The sequence below is a fragment of the Triticum urartu genome, chromosome 7 (assembly GCF_003073215.2).
Source record: "Triticum urartu cultivar G1812 chromosome 7, Tu2.1, whole genome shotgun sequence".
In the NCBI taxonomy this organism is placed as follows: Eukaryota; Viridiplantae; Streptophyta; class Magnoliopsida; order Poales; family Poaceae; genus Triticum; species Triticum urartu.
The window spans coordinates 298,085,089-298,100,199 of record NC_053028.1 but is presented as its reverse complement, the minus strand read 5'-3'; positions in this window follow the sequence as shown (position 1 = coordinate 298,100,199).

Genomic DNA, 15,111 nt, shown 5'->3' with positions numbered 1-15,111 from the left:
AAGTCAAGCTTTGATCTCACACCAACGTGTGTATTTTCGGCACCGATACCAAGTACCCATCACAAACTCTTATCCCTCGCGTTACATTATTTGCCATTTGCCTCTCGTTTTTTCTCTCCCCCACTTCACCTTTGCCATTTTATTCACCTTCTTCCGTTCGATATTCTGTTTGCTCATGTTACCATGTGCCTTCTATTTGCTTGCATCTTCGCTTGCTAAAAAATCTATTGATATGGATCGTCATCCTCTTGCTAATCTTTTTAAAAGATCCAATTATGATGAACCAATTGCTTGTCAGTTGAGTGCACTCGATTATCTTTATGAGGTTTTGCTTGAAATTCATGAATCTGAAAATTGTGATGAAGTGCTTTATGAAGTGATTCACGATAGATCTTTGAATAAAAAGCATGATTACAATGATGTTATTATAAATTCTCTAAATGTCAGTTGTGCTAATAATATGCAAAACCCTAAGCTTGGGGATGCTAGTTTTGCTATGTCATCTAGTTGTTGCAACGATCATGATTGGGGTGATTCTTCTTATGATCTTGAAAATTTATTTAAGCCCCATGATGAATATGAGATTGATAATAGTGTTTGCAATATTATTGAAATTGGGTTTGGAAGAGTGCCAACTTTAGATCCCACCTCTTCGGAGAATGTTCAATCTTATGAAATTTTTGATAAAAGTTTGTTTGGAGAGGTCATGACTTTAGTTAATGTTAATCCCACTATTTTGGAAGAGTGTCAACTTTGCATGCATGTGGATCGTGTTCAAAATTTTTTATGTGATAGCTATATTGTTGAATTTGCTTATGATCGTACATGTAATTATTATGAGAGAGGAAAATATGGTTGTAGAAATTTTCATGTTACTAAATTACCTCTTGTTATGTTGAGATTGCTATTGTTTCTTTCCGCTTCCTTGCATATGCTAGTTTTTGCTTGCCTTGATAATTTGTTTTTCTATAAGATTCCTATGCATAGGAAGTATGTTAGACTTAGATGTGTTTGTCACGTGTTTTATGATGCTCTCTTTGTGCTTCAATTCTTGTCTTTCATGTGAGCGTCATTGAAATCTTTATGCCTAGCTAGGGGCGTTAAACGATAGCGCTTGTTGGGAGGCAACCCAATTTTATTTTATTTTCTTGTTTTTTGTTCATTTTTAGTAATAAATAATTTATCTAGCTTCTTTTTAGATGTGGTTTTATGTTTTTAATTAGTGTTTTTGCCAAGTAGAACCTTTGGGAAGACTTGGGGGAAGTCTTTGCGATCTTGCTGTAAAAAACAGAAACTTTAGCGCTCACAAGATTTGCTGCCATTTTTTACTGGAGAGCGCGATTAGGTTGATTATTTTTTAAGATGATTATTAGAAAAATTCCTCACTTCCACCAACTTATTTCAGAATTTTTGGGGTTACATAAGTATTCGAAACCTACAGATTACTACAGACTGTTCTGTTTTTGACAGATTCTGTTTTTCGTGTGTTGTTTGCTTATTTTGATGAATCTATTGCTAGTATCGGGGGGTATGAACCATAGAGAAGTTGGAATACAGTAGGTTTAACATCAATATAAATAAATAATGAGTTAATTACAGTACCTTGAAGTGGTGGTTTGTTTTCTTATACTAACGGGGCTCATGAGATTTTCTGTTGAGTTTTGTGTTGTGAAGTTATCAAGTTTTGGGTAAAGATTTGATGGATTTTGGAATAAGGAGTGGAAAGAGCCTAAGATTGGGGATTCCCAAGGCACCCCCATGTAAAATTCAGGAACAACCAAAAGCCTAAGCTTGGGGATGCCCCAGAAGGCATCCCCTCTTTCGTCTTCGTCCATCGGTAACTTTACTTGAGGCTATATTTTTATTCACCACATGATATGTGTTTTCCTTGGAGCATCTTGTATGATTTGAGTATTTGATTTTTAGTTTACCACAACCATCCTTGCTGTACACACCTTTTGGAGAGACACACATGAATCTGAATTTATTAGAATACTCTATGTGCTTCACTTATATCTTTTGAGCTAGATAATTTTTCTCTAGAGCTTCACTTATATCTTTTAAGAGCACGGTGGTGGTTCTATTTCATAGAAATTATTGATCTCTCATGCTTCAATTATATCATTTTGAGAGTCTTTTAGAACAGCATGGTAATCTGCTTTGGCTATAAAATTAGTCCCAATATGATAGGCATCCAAGATGGGTATAATAAAAACTATCATAAAAAGTGCATTGAATACTATGAGAAGTTTGATACTTGATGATTGTTTTGAGATATGAAGATGGTGATATTAGAGTCATGCTAGCTGAGTAGTTGTGAATTTGAGAAATACTTGTTCTAAAGTTTGTGATTCCCGTAGCATGCACGTATGGTGAACCGTTATGTGATGAAGTCGGAGCATGATTTATTTATTGATTGTCTTCCTTATGAGTGGCAGTCGAGGACGAGCGAAGGTCTTTTCCTACCAATCTATCCCCTAGGAGCATGCGTGTAGTACTTTGTTTTGATAACTAGTAGATTTTTACAATAAGTATGTGAGTTCTTTATGACTAATGTTGAGTCTATGGATTATACGCACTCTCACCCTTCCACCATTGCTAGCCTCTCTAGTACCGCGCAAATTTCGCCGGTACCATACACCCACCACATAACTTGCTCAAAACAGCCACCATACCTACCTATTATGGCATTTCCATAGCCATCCCGAGATATATTGGCATGCAACTTACCACCGTTCTGTTTGTTATGACACGTTACCTCATTGTCATATTGCTTTGCATGATCATGTAGTTGACATTGTGTTTGTGGCAAAGCCACCTTTATAATTCTTTCATACATGTCACTCTTGATTAATTGGATATCCCGGTACACCACCGGAGGCATTCATATAGAGTCATATTTTGTTCTAAGTATCGAGTTGTAATTTTTGAGTTGTAAGTAAATAAAAGTGTGATGATCATCATTATTAGAGCATTGTCCCAAGTGAGGAAAGGATGATGGAGAGTATGATTCCCCCACAAGTCGGGATGAGTGACTCCGGACGAAAAATAAAAAAAGGCCATAAAAAGAGGAAAAGGCCCAAATAAAAAAATAAAAAAATGAGAGAAAAAGAGAGAAGGGACAATGTTACTACCCTTTTACCACACTTGTGCTTCAAAGTAGCACCATGGTCTTCATGATAGAGAGTCTCCTATGTTGTCACTTTCATTTACTAGTGGGAATTTTACATTATAGAACTTGGCTTGTATATTCCAATGATGGGCTTCCTCAAAATGCCCTTGGTCATCGTGAGAAAGCGAGTTGGATGCACACCCACTTAGTTTCTTTTGTTGAGCTTTCATACACTTATAGCTCTAGTGCATCCGTTGCATGGCAATCCCTACTCACTCACATTGATTTCTATTGATGGGCATCTCCATAGCCCGTTGATACGCATAGTTGATGTGAGACTATCTTCTCCTTTTTGTCTTCTCCACAACCACCACTCTATTCCACATATTGTGCTATATCCATGACTCACGCTCATATATTGCGTGAAGACTGAAAAAGTTTGAGAACGTCAAAAGAATGAAACAATTGCTTGGCTTGTCATCGGGGTTGTGCATGATTTAAATATTTTGTGTGGTGAAGATAGAGCATAGCCAGACTATATGATTTTGTAGGGATAAATTTCTTTGGCCATGTTATTTTGAGAAGGCATGATTGCTTTGTTAGTATGCTTGAAGTATTATTTTTTTATGTCAATATTAAACTTTTGTCTTGAATCTTTCGGATCTGAACATTCATGCCACAATAAAGAAAATTACATTGAGAATTATGCTAGCTAGCATTCCACATCAAAAAAATTGTTTTTCTCATTTACCTACTCGAGGACGAGCAGGAATTAAGCTTGGGAATGCTTCATACGTCTCCAACGTATCTATAATTTTTTATTGTTCCATGCTATTATATTATCTGTTTTGGATGTTTAATGGGCTTTATTATGCACTTTTATATTATTTTTGGGACTAACCTATTAACCGAAGGCCCAATGCAAATTGTTGTTTTTTTGCCTATTTCAGTGTTTCGCAGAAAAGGAATATCAAACGAAATCCAAACGGAATGAAACCTTCGCGAGGAACTTTTTTGGAACAAACGTGATCCAGGAGACTTGGAGTGGACGTCAAGAAAGAAGCGAGGAGGCCACGAGGCAGGAGGGCGCGCCCAGGGGGCCAGGCACGCCCCCCACCCTCGTGGGCCCCTTGCAGCTCCACCGACCTACTTCTTCCTCCTATATATACCCATATACCCTGAAAACATCTGAGAGCACCACGAAACCCTATTTCCACCACCGCAACCTTCTATACCCGTGAGATCCCATCTTGGGGCCTTTTCCGGCACTCCGCCGGAGGGGGAATCGATCACGGAGGGCTTCTACATCAACACCATAGCCTCTCCGATGATGTGTGAGTAGTTTACCACAGACCTTTGGGTCCATAGTTATTATCTAGATGGCTTCTTCTCTCTCTCTTTGGATCTCAATACAAAGTTCTCCTCAATTCTCTTGGAGATCTATCCGATGTAATTCTTTTTGCGGTGTGTTTATCGAGATCCGATGAATTGTGGGTTTATGATCAAGATTATCTTTGAACAATATTTGATTCTTATCTGAAATCTCTTATCCATGATTTAATATCTTTGCAAGTCTCTTTGAATTATCAGTTTGGTTTGGCCTACTAGATTGATATTTCTTGCAATGGGAGAAGTGCTTAGCTTTGGGTTCAATCTTGTGGTGTCCTTTCCAAGTGACAGCAGGGGCAGCAAGGCACGTATTGTATTGTTACCATCGGGGATAAAAAGATGTGGTTTATATCATATTGCTTGAGTTTATCCCTCTACATCATGTGATCTTGCCTAATGCGTTACTCTGTTCTTATGAACTTAATACTCTAGATGCATGCTGGATAGTGGTCAATGTGTGGACTAATAGTAGTAGATGCAGAATCGTTTCAGTCTACTTGTCGCAGATTTGATGCCTATATACACGATCATGCCTAGATATTCTCATAACTATGCGCTTTTCTATCAATTGCTCGACAGTAATTTGTTCACCCACCGTAGAATTTGCTATCTTGAGAGAAGCCACTAGTGAAACCTATGGCCCTAGGAATATCTTCCATCATGTCATTTTCCTATCAAATTGCTATTTCTATTTTGCAATCTTTATTTTCCAATCTATACAACAAAATGTCGGCGTTCTGGGAACGGGGGTCCCCAGACTTGCCTGCCTGCGGCCCGCGGCGTGGCTCAAAAGGGGGCCCAGCGCGGCCCATCTTCATCAACACAGACCCAAGACCCTCGCGAGGGGCCAAGCCTCGCGGGGCGGACGACACGGAGCTTCCTCAGGCACGGCCTCATCAGGCTGGCTCGCGAGGAGGCAGAGAGATCAAGGCGGGGTACCTCACGAGGTGCCCGTGACGCAAGCCATGACGACCAAAGGCGCCAGGCGGGCGCTAGCCGCGCAGTGTCCTCCTTTCCTCTTTGGTGCAAAGGGAGCAAGCGCAGGCGAGAGCATCAAGCAAAGGCACCCGTTTCGGTGCAACGAGACCAAGACCAGTCCAACGGCAGGGAGGAAGTCATTGTGGAGCCCAAGCCAGCGTCACCACCAGAGCCTATGGCAGGCGAGGACCAACTTTAGTCAGGATAAGTGTACCAGATGTTCCCCTTCAAAATGGCCAATTGTTGGCGCCCTTCCCGCCCAATATTTGGGAAGAGGCCCAGGGCCTTTGCCTATAAATAGGACTAGCCACCCACAGGGTAGAGGGGAGATCGGAGATCGGAGATCAGAGATTGGAGATCAGAGATCGGAGATCGGAGATCGGATCGAAATCAGAGAGAGAATCAAGAAGAGAGAGAGAGAGAGAGAGAAGGGTGACTGAACTCCTCCTAGCAGTTCACCCCCTCAGCCAAGAACAGACCCTCGCGAGGCTGTTCTTCCTTGTATTGCTCATCATCATCAGCCCAAGAGGCAATCCACCACACCACACACTGGAGTAGGGTATTACACCACAATGGTGGCCCGAACCAGTATAAACCCTGTGTCTCTTGTGCTGTTCTTTCCATAGATTAGATCTTAGTGAGGCGGAGGGGTGCAGGTACGTAGAAGGCGAAATCTCTGCACGCACCCCAGTGTTCGAACCTCAAGGGTCTGCCGGAACCCGAAATCCGACAAAAAATACCAAAAATATTTATCTTATTGTCTTTATCAGATCTCACTTTTGTAAGAGACCGTGAAGGGATTGACAACCCCTTTATCGCGTTGGTTGCGAGGTTCTTGTTTGTTTGTGCAGGTACTATGGGACTTGTGTGTTACCTCCTACTGGATTGATACCTTGGTTCTCAAAATTGAGGGAAATACTTACGCTAATGTGCTGCAACACCCTTTCCTCTTCAAGGGAAAACCAACGCAAGCTCAAGAGGTAGCACCGCTCACCTCCTGGCCTTGACCACGGCATCGCGACCTGGCATACCAGCGACGGTTGAAGCCTTACTAGGGACTGGGACCTGCCGGCGTAGAGCGCTAAACCACCATGAGGACGAAAAGGGGGGACAGTGCCAAAGCGGGACCTGCGATCGCAAGTCTTATAAAAGGAGTGATAAACACCGGAGCAAAAGCATTACAATTTCTTTACACGCCCCCACGGGGTTCGTCTCGATTCCTCGCTAGGAACGAAAGAAGGAAAACCTTCAAGGGTCCTAGCTACGGGCACCACCGCCGACGCCATCATCAACAGCGGGCCACGTGAGGCCGACGCCAACCTGACCAAGATTATCGATGACGGCGAGCTGATGCCGCTGTCGCGCTCCAAGCATGACGAGAGCTTAGTGGCACATAGTTTTCGTCGCTCGTCTCCGGAGACCCGTCAAGCTCGAGAGATTCACTAGACTCCCAAGAGTCGGCGCTGCTACTGGAGGAACTGCCAGCAGGCCCGAGGGCGGGCTCAACGCCCGCTGCAGTGCCGTCCTGGCGGCCCCCTCCAGGGCAGCACTCCAGGCGACGGCCTTCCTCGTCAAATACCTTGAAGAACATTGTGAAGGCGTTGCCATATTCAAAGTGGATGGCGAGGGCCCCCTCCACGCAGCAAGAACGGGCGACCTCTCCCCATCCATGAGTCATAAAGATCTTGCCCACGGAGACGACCTCGACCTCCGCCCCTATTGCCGGGGTGCTGCACTTGGTGTGCTGCAACCACAGCTCGAGCGGTCCTCTCAGCGGCATCTCTTCAGCAAAGAACTATGGAAACTTGATCCACGTGCGTGGTGGCATCGCCACCCATACCACGAACTTGCGTGAGGAGTCCTCGGCATGAGTTCGTGGATCGGCGGCTCGTGCAACCATGACATGGCAACCGCAACCATGGCGCGGGCGGCGTGGGACACTCCCGCCTTCTCCTGAGCCCTGCGCTTGGGTGTACAAGGGCAGCGGGTAGCCGGGAGGAGGCTGCTTGTACCAAGGCCTCGTCACCTCCTGCCTCACGACGGCGTCACAGGAGCAGATGAACCTCTTCTTCGGCGGAAGTGGCCCCGGCTCTTCGCGGGGGGTTTTCCCTTTCTCGGTGGCGGAGAATCTCCTTATCGACACCATGAGTGTAGCGGCAAGACGGAGAAATGAGGAGGAGGAGGAAGAAGAAGGCGGCATGGAGAAGGAGATGAGCAACGAGGGTTCCGCCCCTCTCTTCATTTATAGCCAGAAAGAGACCAACTGCCGGCCTCCACGATCGCAGGTAATGATGGTTTTCTTCTTCATGCAGCAAGGCCTCGTCAAGTCAAGCGGTTGCGAGGCAGCGCGGGGAAGCGAAGGCGCCCGCGTCCCACCAATCGCCATGTGTAAATCAAGGCCGCGGGCGGTTAGGGCCCGCAGTGCTACGCACTTGCCCTTTGGCTACGCCTCGAAGGCAAGTCCGAGCACGCCTTGGGCCTAGGGGCTACTGTCGGTGTTCTGGGACCGGGGGTGCCCAGACTTGCCTGCCTGCGGCCCGCGAGCGTGGCTCCACCAATGGCCTAGTACGGCCCATCTTCAGCAGCAACAACTCAAGACCCTCGCGAGGGGCCAAGCCTCATGAGGCGGACGATGCCAAGACCTCCCTAAGGGAAGCCTTGCTAGGCTGGCTCCTGAGGAGCGGAGATACCTATGCAAGGAGCACCTCGCAATTTTCACGTGATGTGAGCCATGACGACCAAGGCCAGACGAGCGCCAGCGGGCACAGTGTACCAGTTTCCTCTTTGGTGCTAAGGAGGCAAGCGCAGGCGCGGGGTCCCGAGGCATCAGGAAAGGTTTCCTTATCGGCGCAACAAAAGCAAGACCAGCAGGACGGCAGGACAGAGGTCATCGTGGAGCCCACAACAGCATCACCACCAGAGCCTTTGGCAAGCGAAGACCACCTTTTGTTAGGATAGCTTGTACTAGTTGTCCCCCTTCAAACTTGGCCGTTGTGGGATCCTTTCCCGCCTAACATTTGGGAAGAGGACCAAGGCCACTATAAATAGCACTTAGCCACCACCATAGAGAAGGATCTGGGATCAGATTCATTCCACCCTAACGGGCTTACCAGTTCACCGAGCCCTAGAACACCTCACCTCCTGAGGTTGTTCATCCATTGTATTAGTTCATCCTCATCCCCCCGAGGCAATCCACCCACAAACTGGAGTAGGGTATTACACCGCAAGGTGGCCCAAACCAGTATAAACCCTCGCGTCTCTTGTTCTTTGGGTCCACCGAGCTAGGCCGTGGAATAGTTGAGCGTGTGAGTTGGGAAGAGAGTGTTCTTCGTGCACACCCCAGAGTTCGAACGTCACAAGGGTTTGCCAGAACCCGTAATCCGACAGCCCGCCCCTGAGGCCGCCTTCTTGAGGAGCACCGTCTTCTGGTGGCCCGCGGACAGGTAGGGCCCGCCGCCTGCAGGCCGCACCGACCGCCTGTCATGGGAGCATGGCCCTTGCTGACGAGGGCCATGTCAGGAGCCGCATGGTTACAGTGTCGCACCAGGCGGGCGAGTGACCGCTTGGTCAGCCCGCACTGTAGCCACACGCCTCCGTGATCCGGGGAGGAGGAGGCCCTGTAGCCACGCCCTGTCTCATCGTGATGAATGGGTGCAGACTCCGAGGGGAGGAGGGGCCGTCTGTTAGGAGCCCCCCTGAGGCCGCCTTCTAAGAGTGCACCATCTCCTGGGAGCCGGCCTCCTGGGCCAGCTGGCCCAAGGAGCCGGTCGCACGTCCGGAAGGTGCGAGGGTCTTTTGCTAGCCCCGATGTCTTGAAACACTAAGGGGTGTGAATGAGGCTACCCTTGGTCAATCCCTCCGACTATTAAACAAAAAGTTTTGCAAAAGGCACATGTTGTGGCATTGGAGTTTATCTTGGATCCTAAAAAGTTGAGTAGTCAGTAACTTGATTAGAGCAACAAGTTACAGCAACAAACCTGTTACGCAAATATATTTTTGAAAATGTGCCTAATGTGCAATTGGACTTCCAACTAGATCCAGAAAACCCGAACTTGGTGAGATGATTACATCAACAAGTTACATCAGCAAACCTGTTACACAAATAAATTTTAGAAAAAGTACCTGTTGTGCAATTGGACTTCCAATTAGATCCTGAAAAAGTTAGTAAGATGATTACAGCAACAAGTTACAGCAGCAAACTAGGTAAACAAAGAAGTTTTTTAAAACATACCTGTTGTGCCAACGGATTTTCAGTTGGATCCTGCAAACTTGAATGTTAGCAATCATAAATAAAGTGTTGCAAGATCCATAAGAAACTAATATCAAACTAGTAAAACTAACTAGTCATAACAGTTGTCTATCTATGAACAAGCAAACATTACTGGTGCTACAGGTCATAATAGCAAACCATTTAAACAAACAGGGTATCAGAACATAAATTACACATGAATTTTGCTGCACCCTAGAAGTACATATGACCAGCTATCTACGTGCTTAAGTAGTTATTTAAGTTCAAGCAAACATGTAATTCTTAACAGTAAATATCAAACACATGGATAGGCACAGTCTATAATAGGATTAGCAGTCTATGGCATTATGTAATCTGAAGCAAACTAAATTAAGCCAAGCAACATATTTGAACAATTTTGCAATCAGTGGCTAACTAAAATTCCGAGAAGTAGGTAACTGAACTTACGTTAGCTCTTTGTACAGGCACACTACAACTTCTTTTTCGCTTACAAGGTTCTACGAAGGAGTCCATGGCATCAATTGCTTGGATATGCAGTCCCAATACTTCTTTCTTCCCACACTACATTGGTAAGTCGAATTTTTAATCTGATAAGATGGTGCGTTCTTGATATGTTATATGAGGACGGGTTGTTAGACTAGTTGTAGCAACACACATCACACTGGCTTTTACGGTATATTTCATGTGATTACATTTGGCATATCGAGATCTAAGCAATCTACAATAAGATGAAAAGACTGGCATCCTTCACATTATTGGCAAACTCAGTTCATAGAAACAAGCAATTCAACCATTCTGTTGGTAAATCAAAAGCTCCACTGGAATATTTTTCACTACTCCAATCATACACGCAAAAAGGGGGCGACGCCACCGTAGGGGCTAGTATGGGCAGCCGCCTCGGGTGGCTAGAAAGTGCGCACCTAGTTTGAGTTGTCTAGGTTGGCCCAGACTAGTTTTGTTCATCCCAGCGCACGAGCAGGCAATGTAAAAAATGAAGAAATACTTCAATTTGGATGGGCCAATAACGTAAGTGCAAGGCAGGCCCTATAGTAGGCTTGCGACCCAAACGAGCGCCTCCCATAATGATCGACATCAGGAAAAATCCCCAATTCATTTGCTCTAGCATCCAGTCTGGTTTGCTCCTAACCCAGCCGCCACTAGACAGACTGACACGACACTTCGTCGCGCCCTCATTGGACGCCAATCGTCAGGCTTCAAGCGAATGGAAGGACAAGAAGATGAAGATCCAACCCTGTGTGTAGTCTGCGTGGGAGGCAGCGGCGGCAGCACGGGCATGGCATCGAGCTTGCGCAAACAGACATTCGTAGCTTGCAAGAGTAGCATGTGCAATGAGCAGGTACATCACATCCCTGATTATATCTAATTCAAATGTTCATCTTCTGGCCAATAGTTAAACCTGACGGTGTTGTAAAACTACTTGTATGTAGGGAATCTATAAGAAAATGAAACTAATTTCTGCTTATTTTATAACTCCCCCAATCAATACTAAACTGACTGAACCTGGTGTGTCTAATCAAGTTTCTGGTGCAAACATACAAGCTCATTGTTCTTGAGCCTGAAATGTCTAATGAACAGACTACTAATGAAGGATTTGATGCAAACATTTTACATGCTCCTAGTGATGAACATATAGTGTCTAATGAGGGATCTAATGCAAGCATTTTGCAAGCTCCCATTAAAGGATTTAGTGCCTAATGATGATTTGCTATGTTGAGAGAGAGAGAGATATAGATTTGCAGGAATTGATGACAAGCAAATTATAGTAGATTTTCATGCCTTGAGGAAATGTCGAGGCCATCTACCAGAAAGTCCCCTTGTCATGACAACCTAGCATAAATACTTTTATAATATGTTGTTTGAAACTATTGGCATACTTGTGCAGGATAGATATATTGATATGCAGTTTGCGCACTGGTTATCGATGCAATTGCACTTGGATATTTTCGGCTGGAGAATGAATAATTCAATCAGGTGCAGTCCATGTTACTGGTCTACATCATCTAGACAAAGTAGTTCCATATTAGCTCCACATTTTCTGTTTTTGGTGCCTACATCATCTAGTGTTTTATAATCTGGAACTACTTTGGATCATTAGCTAGTTTTCAAAGTGCATGTAGCTCCACATTTCTCAAGTAATGTTGATTTCCAGAGTGCAAGTGCCTTCGTATTTTTTAGTTAAATTTTCACCCCTAGTAACTTGAATTCGTGGATCCGCCACTGCACACACAAATCATACATGCATGCCAGTACGAATTAAATGAAATGCAGGGACTTATGCTAGCTTGTTGTACACGCTCAATGCAGCTCTACTTGCATTTGGGATGATCCATGTACAAGTCCATGTTACCACTTGCTTTGATGTGCAGGCCTTGTGCTCGTTGCACCCCCTCTTTATTTTTGACATGGCGAATGGTTGATCAAATGAGAGGAACCGACCTTGCTATTGTACCGGAGGATAGGTACTCACAAGGTTATACTTGCGTGCAAGATGTACCAAATCCCGTAGCACAGTCATGCTTCGCTAAAAAATGGTTTTGCTTGTTTCAGATGATATCTCCAGAAGAAATTGTTGGGAAACGTTGCATGCAAAACAAAAAAAATCTAAGCACATGCAATGATCTATCCATGGAGATGAGTAGCAACGAGGGGGAAAGTGTGTCTACGTACCCTCACGGACCATAAGCGGAAGCATCTGACAACGCGGGTGATGTAGTTGAACTTCTTCTAGCTCCGACCGATCAAGTACCGAACGTACGACACCTCTGAGTTCTGCAAACGCTCAGATCCGTGACGTCCCTTGTCTTCTTGATCCAGCAAGACATCAAGGTAGTAGATGAGTGACATCAGCACAACAATGTGGTGACGATGATGATGAAATGATCCTCGTAGGGCTTCACCTAAGAACCATGAGAATATGACCGGAGGTGTAAACTGTGGAGGGGGTGCCACACATGGCTAGGAAATTGTCTGGGGTGTGCTAGGGGTATATATATACACATATACATAAACATAAACACTATTCTGATCACGGGATCAGAATAATGTTCTGATCACAACCTGACCTGCCCCGCTAGTAGTACGTTGAACTTCCCTGTGAACTAGGTTGAACTTCCGCCAACATTGCCCAAATGAGGCTTGCGATATACCGTTGGAAAGCTTTGAATATCAGTATCATGACCCAACTTAAATTTTTGGCAAAATATAAGCAGTTTAAGAGCAGTTTTGAAAACCGTTTTTTCTTCGCACAAAAAACGTGAATCGTATTTTTGATCGCATTTCTAAACCGTTTATCGGAATGAGGCATATAATATGGCGTTGGAAAGCTGCTGCAAAACCGCTCCTTCCACATGTTGAAAGTTTTCTCTAATTCCCTATGGTTAAAGAGTAATTTGAAAAACGTAAAATTTCGTAAACCGAACAGCTGAGTTCGTATTTTCGATGTCATTTCTAAACGGCTAATCCAATGGAGGCATATGATACGGCGTTGGAAAGCTTATGAAAATGCGCTACTTTTTCATCTTGAAAGTTTTTTTTTCTAATTTTGATGGTTTAAGAGTAATTTAGAAAATGGTCCTAGTCCTACCGAGTTCGTATTTTCGATCTAGTTTTTTAACCGTGCGTCCGAATGCAGCAAATGATATGGAGTTGGAAAGCTTGAACAAATGCAAAACTTTTTGGTATGTATTGTTTCTCCCAATTCTTTACAGTTTTAAGTCAGTTTCGAAAATGGCGAAAAACGTATTTTCGCCGTAATTTCTACAAACTTTATCGGAATGGGGAAATAATATACCGCTGAAAAGCTACGGAAAATGCGAAACTTTTTCATGTTGATGGTTTTCTCTGATTCCTAGCCGTTTTCAAGTAATTTCGAAAATGGCGAGATCATGCGTTCTGCCTTTATCGCGAAACAGATTCTTCGAAAATGCACCGCGTGAGAACCTGAACTTCTCGGCACGTGTACCTGAACTTCACTCTGTTTTTCACGTGATTTTTTTGCTCGTAGCTCTCCATCCACTCACCGGAATTGAGCAAGTGATATACCGGTGGAAAGCTGCTGTAAGCATATAACTTTCCTGTGTTGATCGTTTTTTCATACTCGCGATGATTTTAAAAGTTTTTCATCTCAAATTCATTCACTATAGTAGTCCAACTTCCTGTTGTTTTCACGTTGAACTTCTGTGACGTTTTTTGTTTGTAATTTTCTCATCCATTTCGTTAGTGTTACACAAATGATATTCTTTTTGTAGAAACCTCTCTCACAATATTTTTTTTAACTTTCTCCGACCGAGGACTTGAACTTACACAAATGATATTCCTATCGTTTTGAAGTAAATTAGAGAAATGACGAGATCATGATTTCTGCCTTCATTGCGAATGGAAACACACTGTGTGAAGTAGTTGAACTTCTCGGGCATGTCTGTTTGAACCTCACTCTATTTTTGATGTGCTGTTTTTTGCACTACGTGAAGTAGTTGAACTTCTAGGGCATGTCCGTTTGAACTTCACTCTGTTTCACTTTATTGTATTTTTCTTATATGAAATACACACCATGTAGTACGTGAACTTCCGGCTATTATCACTTTGAACTTCTCTCTGGTTTGAGAGAATTATTTTAAAACACAAAAAACAACATATTTTTTATGTATTTTGGACATCTAAATACACAGTGAACCTCTCTTACAAGAATTTTTTGAACTTTTCCTCGCCGAGCACTTGAACTTCCAGCAACCATTTTTTTCGTTTATGACTTCTCTCTAAAAGTGCAAAAAATGGTGTTGTGTTTTTTATTTTTCGAACAGGTAAATCCTAGGTTTTAATAAACTCCGAACATCTCTGCTATTTCAATTTGAACTTCACCTTTATATATTTTGAGTAAATCGGTTTTTATACAATCTTTTGAAATGCTCCTCTTTTTAATTTGAACTTCTCTGATTTTTTTTATAAACGGGGAAAATCCGTTATAAATATTTTTCAACTAATTTTTTTTAACTTCTTGCACAAATTTGTCAACTTCCAAAATTTTCTTTTAGATATTAAAAACTTCATTTTCTTTAACGTTGACCTACTTCGGCTTTTAAATTTGAACTTCTTCTAGAATTTTGTCGTGACATTTTATGCATTTTTTGCTTTTCGGTGAAATGGCCTAGGCGGTCCCTTTTTTCATTTGATCATTTTTCTTCTGTATGTGGAACACGTGAACTTCGAACTTTCTGAAACATGAACTTCGCGTGCTATTTTTTTTCATGAAACTCGATAGTTTTTATTCTTTTGAATTCCATGATTTTTTTGTTTACATTCTTTCGGTTTGAACTTCGGTGTTCGTTACACCTGAACTTCTGAAATCACACATTTTTATACACAT